Raw genomic sequence first — 13,536 nt, 5'->3', positions numbered from 1 at the left:
CAAAATAGACTCCAGCGAATAGTGGATAAGAGGCACTGAACACACCTGCCTACGTTTTAAATGTTTATCATTTTGATTCTTCATTTGGAAAACTGTTGTGGATGATATGTGAGGATTCTTTATTCCATTGATTGGTTGATACATTTTAATTCTCTGCTGCTCAAGCATAGTTTCAGATAAATAAAGTAGTAAATTTATAGAGATATCTATAGATCAGTCTGTATGGCTATAAAGGCAAATCTGGTGTAAAGTTAAATTGACTGACTAGACTTTCATAGAGCCTATGAAATTCATTTGTTAAAATTAATGAAGAGAACTTTACAGCAAAGGATATCATCTCTCAAAAAATGGAATAACAAACACAATCGTACAGTTAAGATCAAATCTGTCATCCATAACTGATTATCTTAAGCAAAGATTCTACCCAACCCAATTTTGTAATACAGTGGATTAAATGTAGAACTACACTTTTTGAAACCTTGAGTCTTGTCTGTGACACACGAGTTGTAATGGCCTTCACTGTGTGTACTGCCATTCTAATGGAGTTAAAACAATTCTGAAAGAAGGCATTTTAATATAGAATACCTCAGGTCCATCCATAGTTCACTGCGGGGTGTGGAACTGGGCAAACAAGTGGATTAAGATTAATGTATGAGTAAGAAATGTCTCTTAATAGGTGACTATTAAAATATAATTTTTTTTAGCTGTCAACCTCTTCGGAGAACTCAGAGCTTGGCCGTTTGGCTTTAAAACCCTGCTGACAAAGATCTAGAAACTATAGGGGTTTTTCATAAATCCAGAATTTGGCTCGGCATGAAAAGGTCATGCCCCCACTTCTGCCTCTTAATCAGATCATTTAAAATGTGTAACCTTTTTTGACCTGCCTCTGATACAGCTAAAGCCACAGAAAAGAAATCTTATGTTCTTGGTAGGTAGTTGCCCTGATGGCTGAATCTGCTTTCAGGATTTGCTCCTTTTCTCTGTCATTAGACAGACAAAATAATAGTGCTGCCTTTATTCTATATACTTGTTTCTACATGTAGGGAGCCTAAAACTTACTGATATATAAGTAAGAAGCATTATTATTTTGCTTCCTTTTCTATATGGGATAACTTAGAGTTTCCAGTATTGGGAGTCCAGGCATTAATATCCAAATTTGCAAGAGTATGAACACTTCAAACCCTGACTCACTCCCCCCCAGTTACTTCTAATTTTCTTTCTGGCAAAGAGTATTGTTTTGTAAAATCCCCTGTTAAAGTTTCCTTTGTTTCTTTAAGATCATATTCCAGGCGGTTTATTTGCTGCTCGTTCCTGGAAACTCTTGAATCTGAGGCTGACGGTTTCCCAGAAACTACTTTCTGTTCTTTAAGAGACAGGCTTTCTACAAAAAAAGTTTATCTGTATACCATTGTGGTGGGTCAGATAAGTCCTATACTGGCAATGAGGCTGTTAATTAGGCAGATAGGCTCTACACTGGCAAGGAGAGGCTTGAGGAGATCCTGTGGACCCAGATGACCCTACCCGCTATATGTGCAGCCAATATCAGACATGGGGAAGGGCGTTAAAAGGAGGAGACATAGCCCAGTTGAGGGCTGACCAGAAAGGAGAGCAAAATTCTGCTACTTCCACAACAAGGGAAGCCTGGTCCCAGCCAAGAGTCTAAGGCAGCTTGCAACCTGGATGAGCCATTTGGTGGATGGGACAGCTAGACCCAGGAAGGTGGACAAGGAGGGACAAAAACCTGGAGCAGATGTGTGGGTCCTGCTGACAAATCCTTGGATGAGCCTAATTTTTAGTTTGTTTTTCCTTTTTGTTTTGGACTCCATGGCACTGGATCTGTGAGGGGTTGGGGACACCTGACTGGCAGGGATCTCCAGCAGGGGAGTTGTGAAGCCTGATGGGCCACAAGGAGATGCTGCATAGACAACCTGGTTGCACCTATGGAGGGCCAAAATAATTTATTGTAAAGACAGAGGGCTCAAAGCTCTTTAAATTAGGATTTAACCATGTGGTGTTGGATTTTGTTAGTTCAATCTTATACCTTCTTCTAAAACTATAGTCAAGACAAGGTAAGCTGTACTTTAATGGGTATTAAGGTAGTCCTGTTGAAATCTAGGAAGATCATAGGCTTTAATGGGATCAGTTAGCACATGTTAAGAATATACACTGCCTTGTCTACACTAGAGTTTTAGAACATGTTGGCTAACCCCTTCTAAACTCTCTCCTTCAAGGTTCACTCTTCCGCTGCCTAGATTTCTGTAGCTTGAAAAAATCAGTCCTGTCTGTTTTCCCCCTTTTTCTACTTACCCCTCCTAAAGGTAGGCAGAGAAGATCCTTTTTCCACTTATTTGGAAAACGAAAAGTTTTTTGTGTATTTTTTTCAGTTGCTCTATCTGAAGCTGCTCCTCTACCTTCTCTTTAGCTGGCACCAGGCTCCACCTTTCTGCATGTGCTTTTTTGTGTTTGATTCAGTCATTCCCCGCGCGCGCGCGCCCCCCCGCCCCCCCCCCCCATCCCCTCTCAGACTAATGCCTGACATGTGCATGTTGGAGTGGGAATGTAAGGGAGAGCAGGACTGATACAGGATGCTGATTAGTTATTTGTGCACAAATTCTTGAATGTGGATTACACAGCTATGATACAGAGATGCAATACCTTGGAATGCAATACCTTGGAAAAGAGAAGCAAAAAAGTTTCATACTAATTATAATCCTTCACCAGTGTGTAATACATCATTATGTTCCATATTTTTCAAGTATAAGTGCAGAGAATGCTTGACTTTGAACAGTTCTATTTTATTTTTTTTGCCCTAATGGATTCCATTACACTATTAGTCTGTCATAGTTTGTTTAGAATGTAATTGGTATTTTAATAAGTATGTTGCACTCCTTTGCTCAAGTTCCTTGCCCAGGATGTTGAACTAAGCTGACTCATTTTTCTACAAGGCAGAACAATGTCAGTCTGGTATATGTACAAAGATAAGCAAAGTTACAGGTAGCTGTGCAATTCATATTCAGTTTTTTATTTTCCTGGAAAGAGCATGAACATAATTCGTTGTTGTTGTTCTTATTTATTATTTAAAATGATACACACAGACATTTGTTGGAACAGGGTAACAAAATGTTCTTAGTAAAATAGTAAACGCTACTGTAATGAAAAATCCCATAATATGCATTTCCCAAATGCTCACATCAGTTGAGTTATTACACTTGATGTTCCCTTTTTAGAAAAGGGGGAAAAAACTGTACTATGCCACATCACTTCAAATTTTCTAGCACTAAAGTCATAATGTACAACTCTCATTTTTTAAAACTGCTTCCCAAAACCTCTGTGGCAAGACTATTTTATGTAGTATTTTTGGAAAGCAAGCCACTAACTACTAGTCAATTGGGCTGGGCGGTTGGTGTAGTAGCAAAATATGCTACCACATGGTAGGGGATTGCAGCTACGGATCCTTGTGGTACATTTCATAAGTATGGCTCTGTATAAATAACAATAATGGTCCATTGCTTTTAGTCTGGTAGAGTCCAGGAGTGAAGGGTAAGGTAATGTATTCAATTCCTAGGTCTAACCTTATTTACGTTGCAAATTATGGACATTTGAACAGCGAATTTGAGTACCTGGATTTTGATGAAAAGCTAGGTTTGGAGGTGGGAATCAGTCTGCAGTGATGAGCAAGTCAGTTTTTTAAGTTATGTGCAGTATTTTTAGCCATGGAGACTGTTAACTTTGGCATTTCATGTTTAAAGGCCCCGGTCGTGGAACTAGTGGTTAACAGGAGAATGTTCCGAGTCGGAGCTGAAAAAACAGCTCAGTAGGGGGCTCGCTTTAAGTTGAGTCCTTTGAGGCTAAAAAGTCCAGTTTGTGTCTCTCCTGCTGTAGATTGTCTATGCAATAGCAATATGTGATCTAAAGCTCACTCTAGTTGCAGTATGTGTAGAATTTTTTTAGATTTATTTTCTCTAGAATTTGAGGCTAAGAATTGGACTTTGATCTCTTACAAATTATCTACTTAACTTTATCCAGGCTAATTGCCACTTGCTCATTTCTTCCCTCCCCCATGCCAATGAAGCAGGAGAGAAAGAACAAGTTAAATTAGTATAGCTGTCATGATCATATATCCAAACTAGAATCATCAGGACACACTGCTAGTATTTTTCCCACACCTATTCCTTCTACTTATGTTTACTATTCTGGGTTCCTGGGTAACTTTTTTTAACTTAATGCATTTTTTTTCCCCTGGTCTTTCCTCAGAGGACTTGTTTCCCTTTATTTTATATGATTTAGATAATGACAGAGAGAGTATGCTTAAGTTTGCGGATGATACCAAGCAGGGAGGGGTTGTATGTCCTTTGGTGGATAGGATTAAAATTCAAAATGATCTGGACGAACTGGAGAAATGGTTTGAAGTAAATAGGATAAAATTCAATAAGGACAAATGCAAAGTACTTCACTTGAGAGAGAACAGTCATTTGCACGCATACAAAATGGGAAATGACTGCCTAGGAAGGACTACTGCAGAAAGGGTCTGAAGGTTGTAGGGTCTGAAGCATAATGGATCACAAGCTAAATATGAGTCAACAGTGCTTTTTCTGCAAGTGTCAAACATCATTCTAGGATGTATTAGCAGGAGTGTTGTAAGCATGACATGAGAAATAATTCTGCTCTACTCCGCTCTGATTAGGCCTCAACTGGAGTATTGTGTCCGGTTCTGGGTACCACATTTTAGGAAAGATGTAGACAAATTGGAGAAAGTCCAGAGAAGAGCAACAAAAATGATTAAAGGTCTAGAAAACATGACCTATGAGGGAAGATTGATGATAAAATGGGGTTTGTTTAGTCTGGAGAACAGAAGACTGTGAGGGGACATTAAAAGGTTCTTACAAGGAGGAGGGAGAAAAATGTTTTCCTTAACCTCTGAGGCTAGGACAAGAAGCAATAGGATTAAATTGTAGCTAGTGCGGTTTGGGTTGGACATTAGGAAAAATTTCCTGTCAGGGTAGTTAAGCACTGGAATAAATAGCCCAGGGAGGTTGTGGACTCTCCATCATTGGAGATTTTTAAGAGCAGTTTAGACCATCACCTGTCTGGGATGATCTAGATAATACTCTAGCCCTGCCATGAGTGCGGGGGACTGAACTAGATGGCCTCTCGAGGTCCCTTCCTAAACCATCACGAAGTGCAGAAAGAATAGCAAATATGGCAGGCGACCGGCTTGGCTTAACAGTGAAATCTTTGAGCTTAAACTCAAAAAGGAAGCTTACAAGAAGTGGAAATTTGGACAGATGACTAGGGAGGAGTATAAAAATATGGCTAGAGCATGCAGGGCTGTAATCAGGAAGGCCAAGGCACAACTGGAGTTGCAGCTAGCAAGAGATGTGAAGGGTAAGAAGAAGGGTTTCTACAGGTATGTTGGCAACAAGAAGGTGGTCACAGAAAGCGTGGGACCCTTACTGAATGGGGGAGGCACCATAGTGACAGATGTGGAAAAAGCTGAAGTACTCGATGCTTTTTTTGTCTCGGTCTTCACAGACTAGGGCAGCTCCCAGACTGCTGCACTAGGCAACACAGTGTGGGGAGTAGGTGAGCAGCCCTCAGTGGTGAAAGAACAGGTTAAGGACTATTTAGAAAAGCTGGACATGAGCAAGTCCATGGGTCCAGATATAATGCATCCAAGGGTGCTGAGGGAGTTGGCTGATGTGATTGCGGAGCCACTGGCCATTATCTTTGAAAATTCGTGGCGATCAGGGGAAGTCCAGGATGATTGGAAAAAGACAGATATAGTGCCCATATTTTTAAAAGGGGGGGGGGAAAGAGAACCTGGGGAACTACAGATCGGTCAGCCTCACTTCAGACCCTGGCAAAATCATGGAGCAGCTCCTCAAGGAATCCATTTTGAAGCACTTGGGGGAGAGGGAGGTGATCAGGAACAGTCAACATGGATTCACCAAGGGCAAGTCATGCCTGACCAACCTGATTCCCCTCTGATGAGAGAACTGGCTCTGTGGATGAGGGGAAAGCGGTGAATGTGATATATCTTGACTTTAGCAAAGCTTTTGATACGGTCTTCCACAGTATTCTTGCCAGCAAGTTTAAAAAAAAAGTATGGATTGGATGAATGGACTACAAGGTGGATAGAAAGCTGGCTAGATTGTTGGGCTAACAGGTAGTGATCAACGGCTTGATGTCTAGTTGGCAGCTGGTATCAAGCAGAGTGTCCCAGGGATCAGTCCTGGAACTGGTTTTATTCAACATCTTCATTAATCTGGATGATGGGATTAATTGCACCTCTGCAAATTCACAGATGAATGGAATGGGGGAGAGGTAGATACACTGGGGGGTAGGGATAGGGCTCAGAGTGACCTAGACAAATTGAAGATTGGGCCAAAAGAAATCTGATGAGGTTCAACAAGGACAAGGGCAGAGTTCTGCACTTAGGAAGGAAGAATCCCATGCACTGCTACAGGCTGGGGACTGACTTGGCTAAGCAGCAGTTCTGCAGAAAAGGATCTGGGGATTAGAGTGGACAAGAAGCTGGATATGAGTCAGCAGTGTACCCTTGTTGCCAAGAAGGCCAGTGGCATATTGGGCTGTATTAGTAGGAGCATTGCAAGCAGATCGAGAGAAGTGATTATTTCCCTGTATTCGGCACTGGTGAGGCCACACCTGGAGTACTGCGTCTAGTTTTGGTCCCCCCCCACTACAGAAGGGATGTGGACAAATTGGAGAGTCCAGCGGAGGGCAATGAAAATGATTAGGGGACTGTGGCCCATGACTTACGAGGAGAGGCTGAGGGAACTGGGCTTATTTAGTCTGTAGAAGAGAAGAGTGAGGGGGTATTTGATATCAGCCTTCAGTTACCTGAAGGCAGGTTCCAAAGAGGATGGACCTCAGCTGTTCTCCATGGTGGCAGATGACAGAACAAGAAGCAATGGCCTCAAGTTGCAGTGGGGGAGGTCTAGGTTGGATATTAGGAAACACTATTTCACTAGGAGGGTAGTGAAGCACTGGAATGGGTTACCTAGGGAGGTGGTGGAATCTCCATCCTTAGGGGTTTTTAAGGCCTGGCTTGACAACACCTTGGCTGGGATGATTTAGTTGGTGTTAGCCCTGCTTTCAGCAGGGGATTGGACTAGATGACCTCCTGAGGTCTCTTCCAACCATAATAGTCCTATGATTCTATTTTTCTCTTTTTCCCCTAGCGATCAGTCTTCCCTTATTGCTTTCCTTCTGTGATTCTCCTTTGGCCTTTGCCTTGAGTCTACAGTTCAGCAGTGATACTGAGTTGAGTAGGAGCTAGACTGTTTCTCATGTCTTGCTCTAATTGAGAAGTGACTTTCACTGCCGTGCTAATCCTTTTAGAGGCATCCCATGCATATTGGGGTAAGAAGTAGCTGATCTAGGTGCTATGTGAAACGCCTACTACCACAGTGTTCAATGTATATGCAGCACCTAGCAAAGTGGGGTCCTGCTCCATGACTAATGTTTCTATGCATTATGGTAATACTGGTGATGCATAGGACACAATCTAGAAGATAGGGTCTCTGCTCCAAAGGGCTTACGTTTGAAGGGTATGCTTTTCATTCGGGGACTCCTAATAGCTGTCCTTTTATAGGCTGCCTGAAAAACAGAAGTCCTGAGCAGACAGTTTTGTAAACTGTTTCAGGACTATGATCTTGAATGGGGTAAGTCTAAACATCATGAGAGAGCTAAAGCCAAGTTTTTAAATCTTTTTTATTAGAATTCTTTTAAAAATGCATTGTAACAGAAACAAGACTTATTTATGAAATAACCAAAACTAAGTAATTAACCTAATTTTACTAATCAATACCAGAGTGGCTGAAGTATTGTAATAGCAAACATATAGTTAATCATACACAGTGCTAGTTAATATTTGTAGTTCTACATTATTTATATAGTGAAGACAGTTATATTGATAGTATTCAGTAGCAACATCCAGTTTTCACGTATTTATTGAAGAGCTTTGGGAGTAGGAAGTACATTTTGATGGTGGGGCGGACGCCTTGATTAATTATTCTTGTAGTGTACAATAGGAAGAACTTAATTTCTTCAGATCAAGAAATTAAAGGATTTTAGTCTTTGTATCCTAAATAATCCAAATCTGTGTGAAATCTTGTACTATTTTGGTGTATATTAGCTGTTATTTATGTAGCTATTAGTTTTTATAAGTTTCAATAGAGGGTTGTGAACTGGTGAACCAGTCAACTTTTTTTATTTTTAGAAAAATTTTCATCTGTCTCTATCTGGTGTTGCCATCTGTCTATTTAGCATTAGTGTCATGGTCTAAGTTGCTGCTGAGTTTCCAAAACATTAGTCACTTAATTTTGGTAACAGAAATAATTATTTATGGTCTCGCATGCAGTGAGACATAGCTTGTCAGCTAAAACAAGGTTGAAGAATCCAGGAATCCTCTTTTTTTTATTTTATTTTATTTTATTTTTTTTTGCTTGAGCGCAAGCAGTACATTTTTGGTCTGGGTGGCTTATTTTGACTGAGGGAACAATTGGATGTATATGGATTCTGTGCACGTGGTGGTACAATGATGTCAGGGTTTATGCGTGTCCTAAAGTTCAATCGTCATAGAGTTTAAGGCCAGAAGGGACCAACGGATCATCTATTCTACTAGATGATCCTATTTATCACAGGCCACCAACACAACACAGCACCTGCACACTGTATCCAACAACTGAAGTTAGACCAAAATATTGCAGGCCAGAGAAGACTAAACTCTGCCTGTGGCACATCATAGAATAGGGGGTACCAAGATGCATGAATGTCTGAGACCCCCTGCAATGACAGGGAAATGATTATCTGGCTACCCCTCAGTTAAACCTGGCAAGTGACCTGCAGCCAAATGCTGCAGAGGAAAGTGGAAAAATCCCCAAGGTCGCTGCCAGTCTGACTTGTGGGAAAATTCCTTCCCTGCCCCACATATGGCAATCAGTTAGACCCTGAGCATGTGAGCAAGAACCAGCTAGCCCAGAACCTGAGAGAGAGTGTGCTTGGTGCCACGTCGGAGCACTTGCCCATCCTACATAGTGTCCTTTCTCCTGGTGTGGCATCTGTGATACTTCAGAGGAAGGCCACCACCCCTCCTGTGTTTCAGGCAGGAATGGAGGGGGAATCCCTTCCTGTCCCCTGCCAATGGCTGACTGAAGACTTGAAGAATGAGCTTTTAGGAACATAAGGCATAACCAGGAAGTGAACCCTAGGGCTGCTGAGCCCTGCTCCCTCCCATCACAATCAACCCTGTCATAAAATTGCAATCATAAATTTGTACAGTTCTCTCATAAAACTAATTAAGTTGTTTGCCTCACAATTCTTACTGGAAAAAGAAAAAGGAGTACTTGTGGCACCTTAAAGACTAACACATAAGCTTTAAGCTTATGCTCAAATATGTTAGTCTCTAAGATGCCACAAGTAGTCCTTTTTCTTTTTGCGGATACAGACTAACACGGCTGCTACTCTGAAACAATTCTTAGGTTCTGGAGTAGCCTCCCAATTTCTCCTCTGATGGTGAAAAACCTCCTTTTAATTTCCAGTCTGAGTGTCTCCAGAGCCAGTTTGTACTTGTTGTTCTTGTGCCGGTATTGTCCTTTAACTGAAATAGCTCTTCACCCTCTCTGGTGTTTATCCCCTGAAGTATTATAGAGAACAATCCTATCCCATCTTACTTAGGGGTGCTGGGCGTACGGGTGCGGCAGCACCCCTTGGCTTAAAGTGGTTTCTGTCATATATACAGGTTTTACAGTTCAATAGCTTTCAGCAACCCCCTCCCCACCTCCCCCAACACTATTAAAAACTGTTCGAGCTTCACTGCTCTTACCCTTCTTTTTGTGAAATTAAATAAACTGAGCTCTTCCAATGCATTGTACAATGGTGGTAATTCTTTATCTCTGTTGGAAATGCCTTTCCTGATACAGCCAAGTAGCCTATTTTGTGTGGGTTTTTTTTTTCCCACCGCTGAATCATGTTGGTGTGGCTCATGGTCATGCTATGATTGACCAACACACAGAGGTTTCTCTCCTCTGTCACTTCCAACTGATGAGCCCCCAGCTTGTAGCAGAAATTTAGATAATTAGACCCTAAATGCATGATCTTGCATTTTGTAGTATTGAATTTCATCGCATTTCTGTTACTCCAATCTTCAAAGTCATCCAGATCTTCTTGTATAATAATGCAGTCCTCTTCTGTATTGATGTCTCCCAACTTTGTATCATTAGTCGGTTTCTTTAGTACACTCCTTTTTGTGCCAAGGTCATTAATAGACATATTGAATAAGACTGGTTCTAAGACAGGTCCTTGAGGAACTCTGCTAGTAGTCTCCTTACAGTCCAATAGTTCATCTTTCCGCACAACCCACTGGATTTGCTCTTTTAAGCAGTTTCTTATCCACCTTCCAATTCTGGTACTAATCCTCATCTTCTCTAATTTAACAAATAGTTTCCCATGTGGTACTGTGTCAAATGTTTTACCCAAGTCCAACTATATTAGATCTATTGCATTTCCCTTAAAAATCCATTATTTTATCAAAGAATGAAGAGTGGCTTGGTCTTTCAGAGGCTGGCAGACAGAATTTTTCTTCGGTGGCCTGGTATCTTACTGGAAAAAGCGGTTGTCATGTATATCTCTGTTTGACGTAGGGCTTGTCTACACTGCCCACCGGATCAGCAGGGGTTGATTTATAAATCGACTGCTGAGCACTCTCCTGTCGACTCCGGTACTCCATCAGAACTTCTCGCGGAATCGACAGCAGAGCGTCAGCTGTTGACTTACCCCAGTGAAGACCCCGTGGTAAGTAGATGTAAGCATGTCGACTTCAGCTACACTGTTAATGTAGCTGAAGTTGCATATCTTGGATCAACCCCACGTGGTAGTGTAGACAAGCCTATAGAGACCTCATTTCTGGAATTTTCAGCCAAACAGCAGGAGGATTGGGACTAGTCCTTTCAGTTGAAAAAACTTAATGTCTGCACTGTATGGAAGATCTTTATTTTTGTGGCTGTCCCTTTGCTAGAATAATTTAGGATCTGGGATGGATCTATCAGATTCTAGGTACTGCCACTTTGGGAATTGGAAGACCTGGTAAAACTCTGGGACTCTAGGTTAGTTCTTTCGGTGACTAGCCCTTATGGTTGGCACAACAAAGAACATTATAAATATTGTTCTAGTATTTTTGGTGGTTGCAAAAATCTTATAATCTAGTAGCCGAAGCTATTATGTCCTTTTCAGTCCTCTTTCCTTTGAACTGCATTGGCACTTAGGAGCCTGGAGATATGTGGTGTTTTTGTTCTTCCCCCCCCTCTTGTTGTTCAGATCATATGGTACTAATGGAAAAAGTTCACGCTAGAGTGATTTTTTCAGTTTTGTTTTGGTCTGGGCTGAAGAAGGGAGTACAATCCCAGAGGGTATGAGATGTTGTGTATGGGAGTCTCTTTGTGGCTCGGCTATTTGGGAGTAACTTGTTTGGGAAACCTCCAGCATGTATCTTTTTGTTTCCTTTATCTTAACATCTCAACTTCCTCTTTAAAAAATATTTCTTGTTCCTTCTACTCAGTAGTCAAGGAAGATGGTTTGTGTTTCTCTCTAAAGCTCACTCTTTCCTCTAAATGAGGAGCTATTTCTACTGACCTCAGTTTCTGTGCTGTAAAAGCAATTCCATAGGCAGCATTTATTTCTCAAGAGGATGTGGCTGGTCACATGATAAAATTATCTTTGGTGCTGACAGCCCTAAAGAATTGGTTGCTATGCAAAAACTCTGCTCGAGTTCTTAGCAATTAGTGCTTTTTTAATTGAAAGGCTTTCCTCCTTTTCAATTGAGATAACATAGGTATTTGCAACCTGGATTTCTACTATGGTACAGTTACTTGGCTGTAGCTTCTTGTTTGAATGTGTTCAACTGCTTCTAAGTAGTTGTCTATCTGCTTTCCTTTTTAGTATAGTTACTGAAGTCCATTTGCCTATACGGGTATCGAAGGCTGTTTGTTTGAGGAACCAATCAGGTAAGAAAATACCTTTCCTCAAGTTCTGTTGTACAAGCCTAGACATTTGAACTGTGCATTTTGGTTTTGGTTTTTGTTTGTAGTGGAAGGAGAATACTATGTAAAAGTTCCTAGACAACACTGATTTAATATTACAGGAATTCAACTTGTGAGGCGGCAGCAAGCTCCTTAGAAGGAGGAATGAGAGCTGGCAAACCCCGCATAATAGGGAATAATCTCACAGCAACTTTTGCTTTTGCTTTTGCTTTTGTTTTTTTTTTCCCCTGTCAGACAAGGAAAAGCACATCCTGGAATCTGGACTAGTATAGTATAACTGGGGGAAAAGCCTAATTTCCTAGATAGTCCTCAAAAGAAGCTATAAGATGTATTAAATTCTGGATTTTTTTGGGCATGTCTCTTGATTTATCTAGCTTCCATCTCACTGCCTGTATATTAACCATTAGAAATCCATTACAACCACAGTATTTTTTTTCTTCAAATGGTTATTCTTGTATCTAATTTTATACTATGCTATCGGAGGACGATAAACATTTTGTGTTCAAATTTACTTAGCAATGAGGGGAAAAATGAAAGAATATTCGTGTGTGGCAAAGTGTGTTGTAAATGCAAATATGTTGCTTCCCTGTTTCTATTCACAGCTGATGGTTTTTGGTGCTATTCTCCTAGTTTCATGTTAGATGTGAGGAGGAAAACTTCAAGGCTGGCAAGCAGATACTTTCTGAATAACGTTATGAAGCATAAAAAATGCATCATTGCAGGAAACAAAGGGAGCTTGCATTCTAACCTTTGGCTCCATACTCTACAGTATTATGGCTAAGTGCTGCACCAGACATTTGAGTCAACCTAGCAATGTATGATCAATAAGCTGCTGTTTTGTTTCCTGTAGATAATTTTATATCCTCTTATTTGTGTAAGCTGTTTTAAACATTTTTAACTCTGTTTATAAAGCACAGTAAAGAAATGATAGAATACCCTTTACAAGGTTGCTCCAGCTGCAGTAACTGTTGACTTAAATATTTACACAAATGCATTATAAAAGTTAAGTATTAGCTTGCATGTATAAATCTGCCCTTTCCTCATACTTGTGCCTGACTGCACTCATTCCCAGTGACATCAGGCTTTTTTTTAATTTCCCAGAATTGCTTGCAGTTAGTTATTAAAAATAAATAGCTTGGGCACATATCAAATGGTAGGCAAAAATAAGAAATACTTCTTTATGGCAGATTAATTGTAATAGCCTTTAAAGTACAATGTTTTATCTAATTCCAAGAATATAAAGACTGAATGCTGAAGTAGCTCGGTTTCAAAATATGATGAACGTTATTTATTTTTTACAAATTCTATATCCGTTTTTGAATTGTGAATACAGTACTGGGGTGATTGTCTTTTGGTCAGAAGTAATGTAATTTTTATTAATTTCAAAAATGAGAATGGCATTACAAGAGTTTTCGATAGTAGATGTAGCTAATTTACTGTAATAAGCTGTTTTTCTTCCTCAGACAGTTTGAAGAAA

At 40.5% G+C, this 13,536-nt stretch overlaps 1 protein-coding gene across 19 annotated transcripts in view; it reads left to right on the top strand.

The window, feature by feature from the left end:
• Window positions 1–13,536, top strand: part of EPB41L2 (erythrocyte membrane protein band 4.1 like 2) — a 275,035-nt gene that overhangs the window by 47,790 nt on the left and 213,709 nt on the right. For 16 of the 19 annotated variants that reach the window (XM_074948426.1, XM_074948430.1, XM_074948436.1 and 13 more), the window contains exon 2: window positions 11,959–12,023. The exons of 2 other annotated variants lie outside the window; for them this stretch is intronic. The gene's annotated coding sequence lies outside the window, so the exon portion shown is untranslated. Of the gene's footprint in view, window positions 1–10,754; window positions 10,816–11,958; window positions 12,024–13,536 lie in introns of those variants that run through there. One more of the 19 variants, XM_074948418.1, reaches the window with a different exon arrangement.

Source organism: Natator depressus, chromosome 3 (assembly GCF_965152275.1).
Source record: "Natator depressus isolate rNatDep1 chromosome 3, rNatDep2.hap1, whole genome shotgun sequence".
Classification (NCBI taxonomy): Eukaryota; Metazoa; Chordata; order Testudines; family Cheloniidae; genus Natator; species Natator depressus.
Note: the sequence above shows the minus strand (reverse complement) of the source record. Positions and strands in the feature narration are given on the sequence as shown.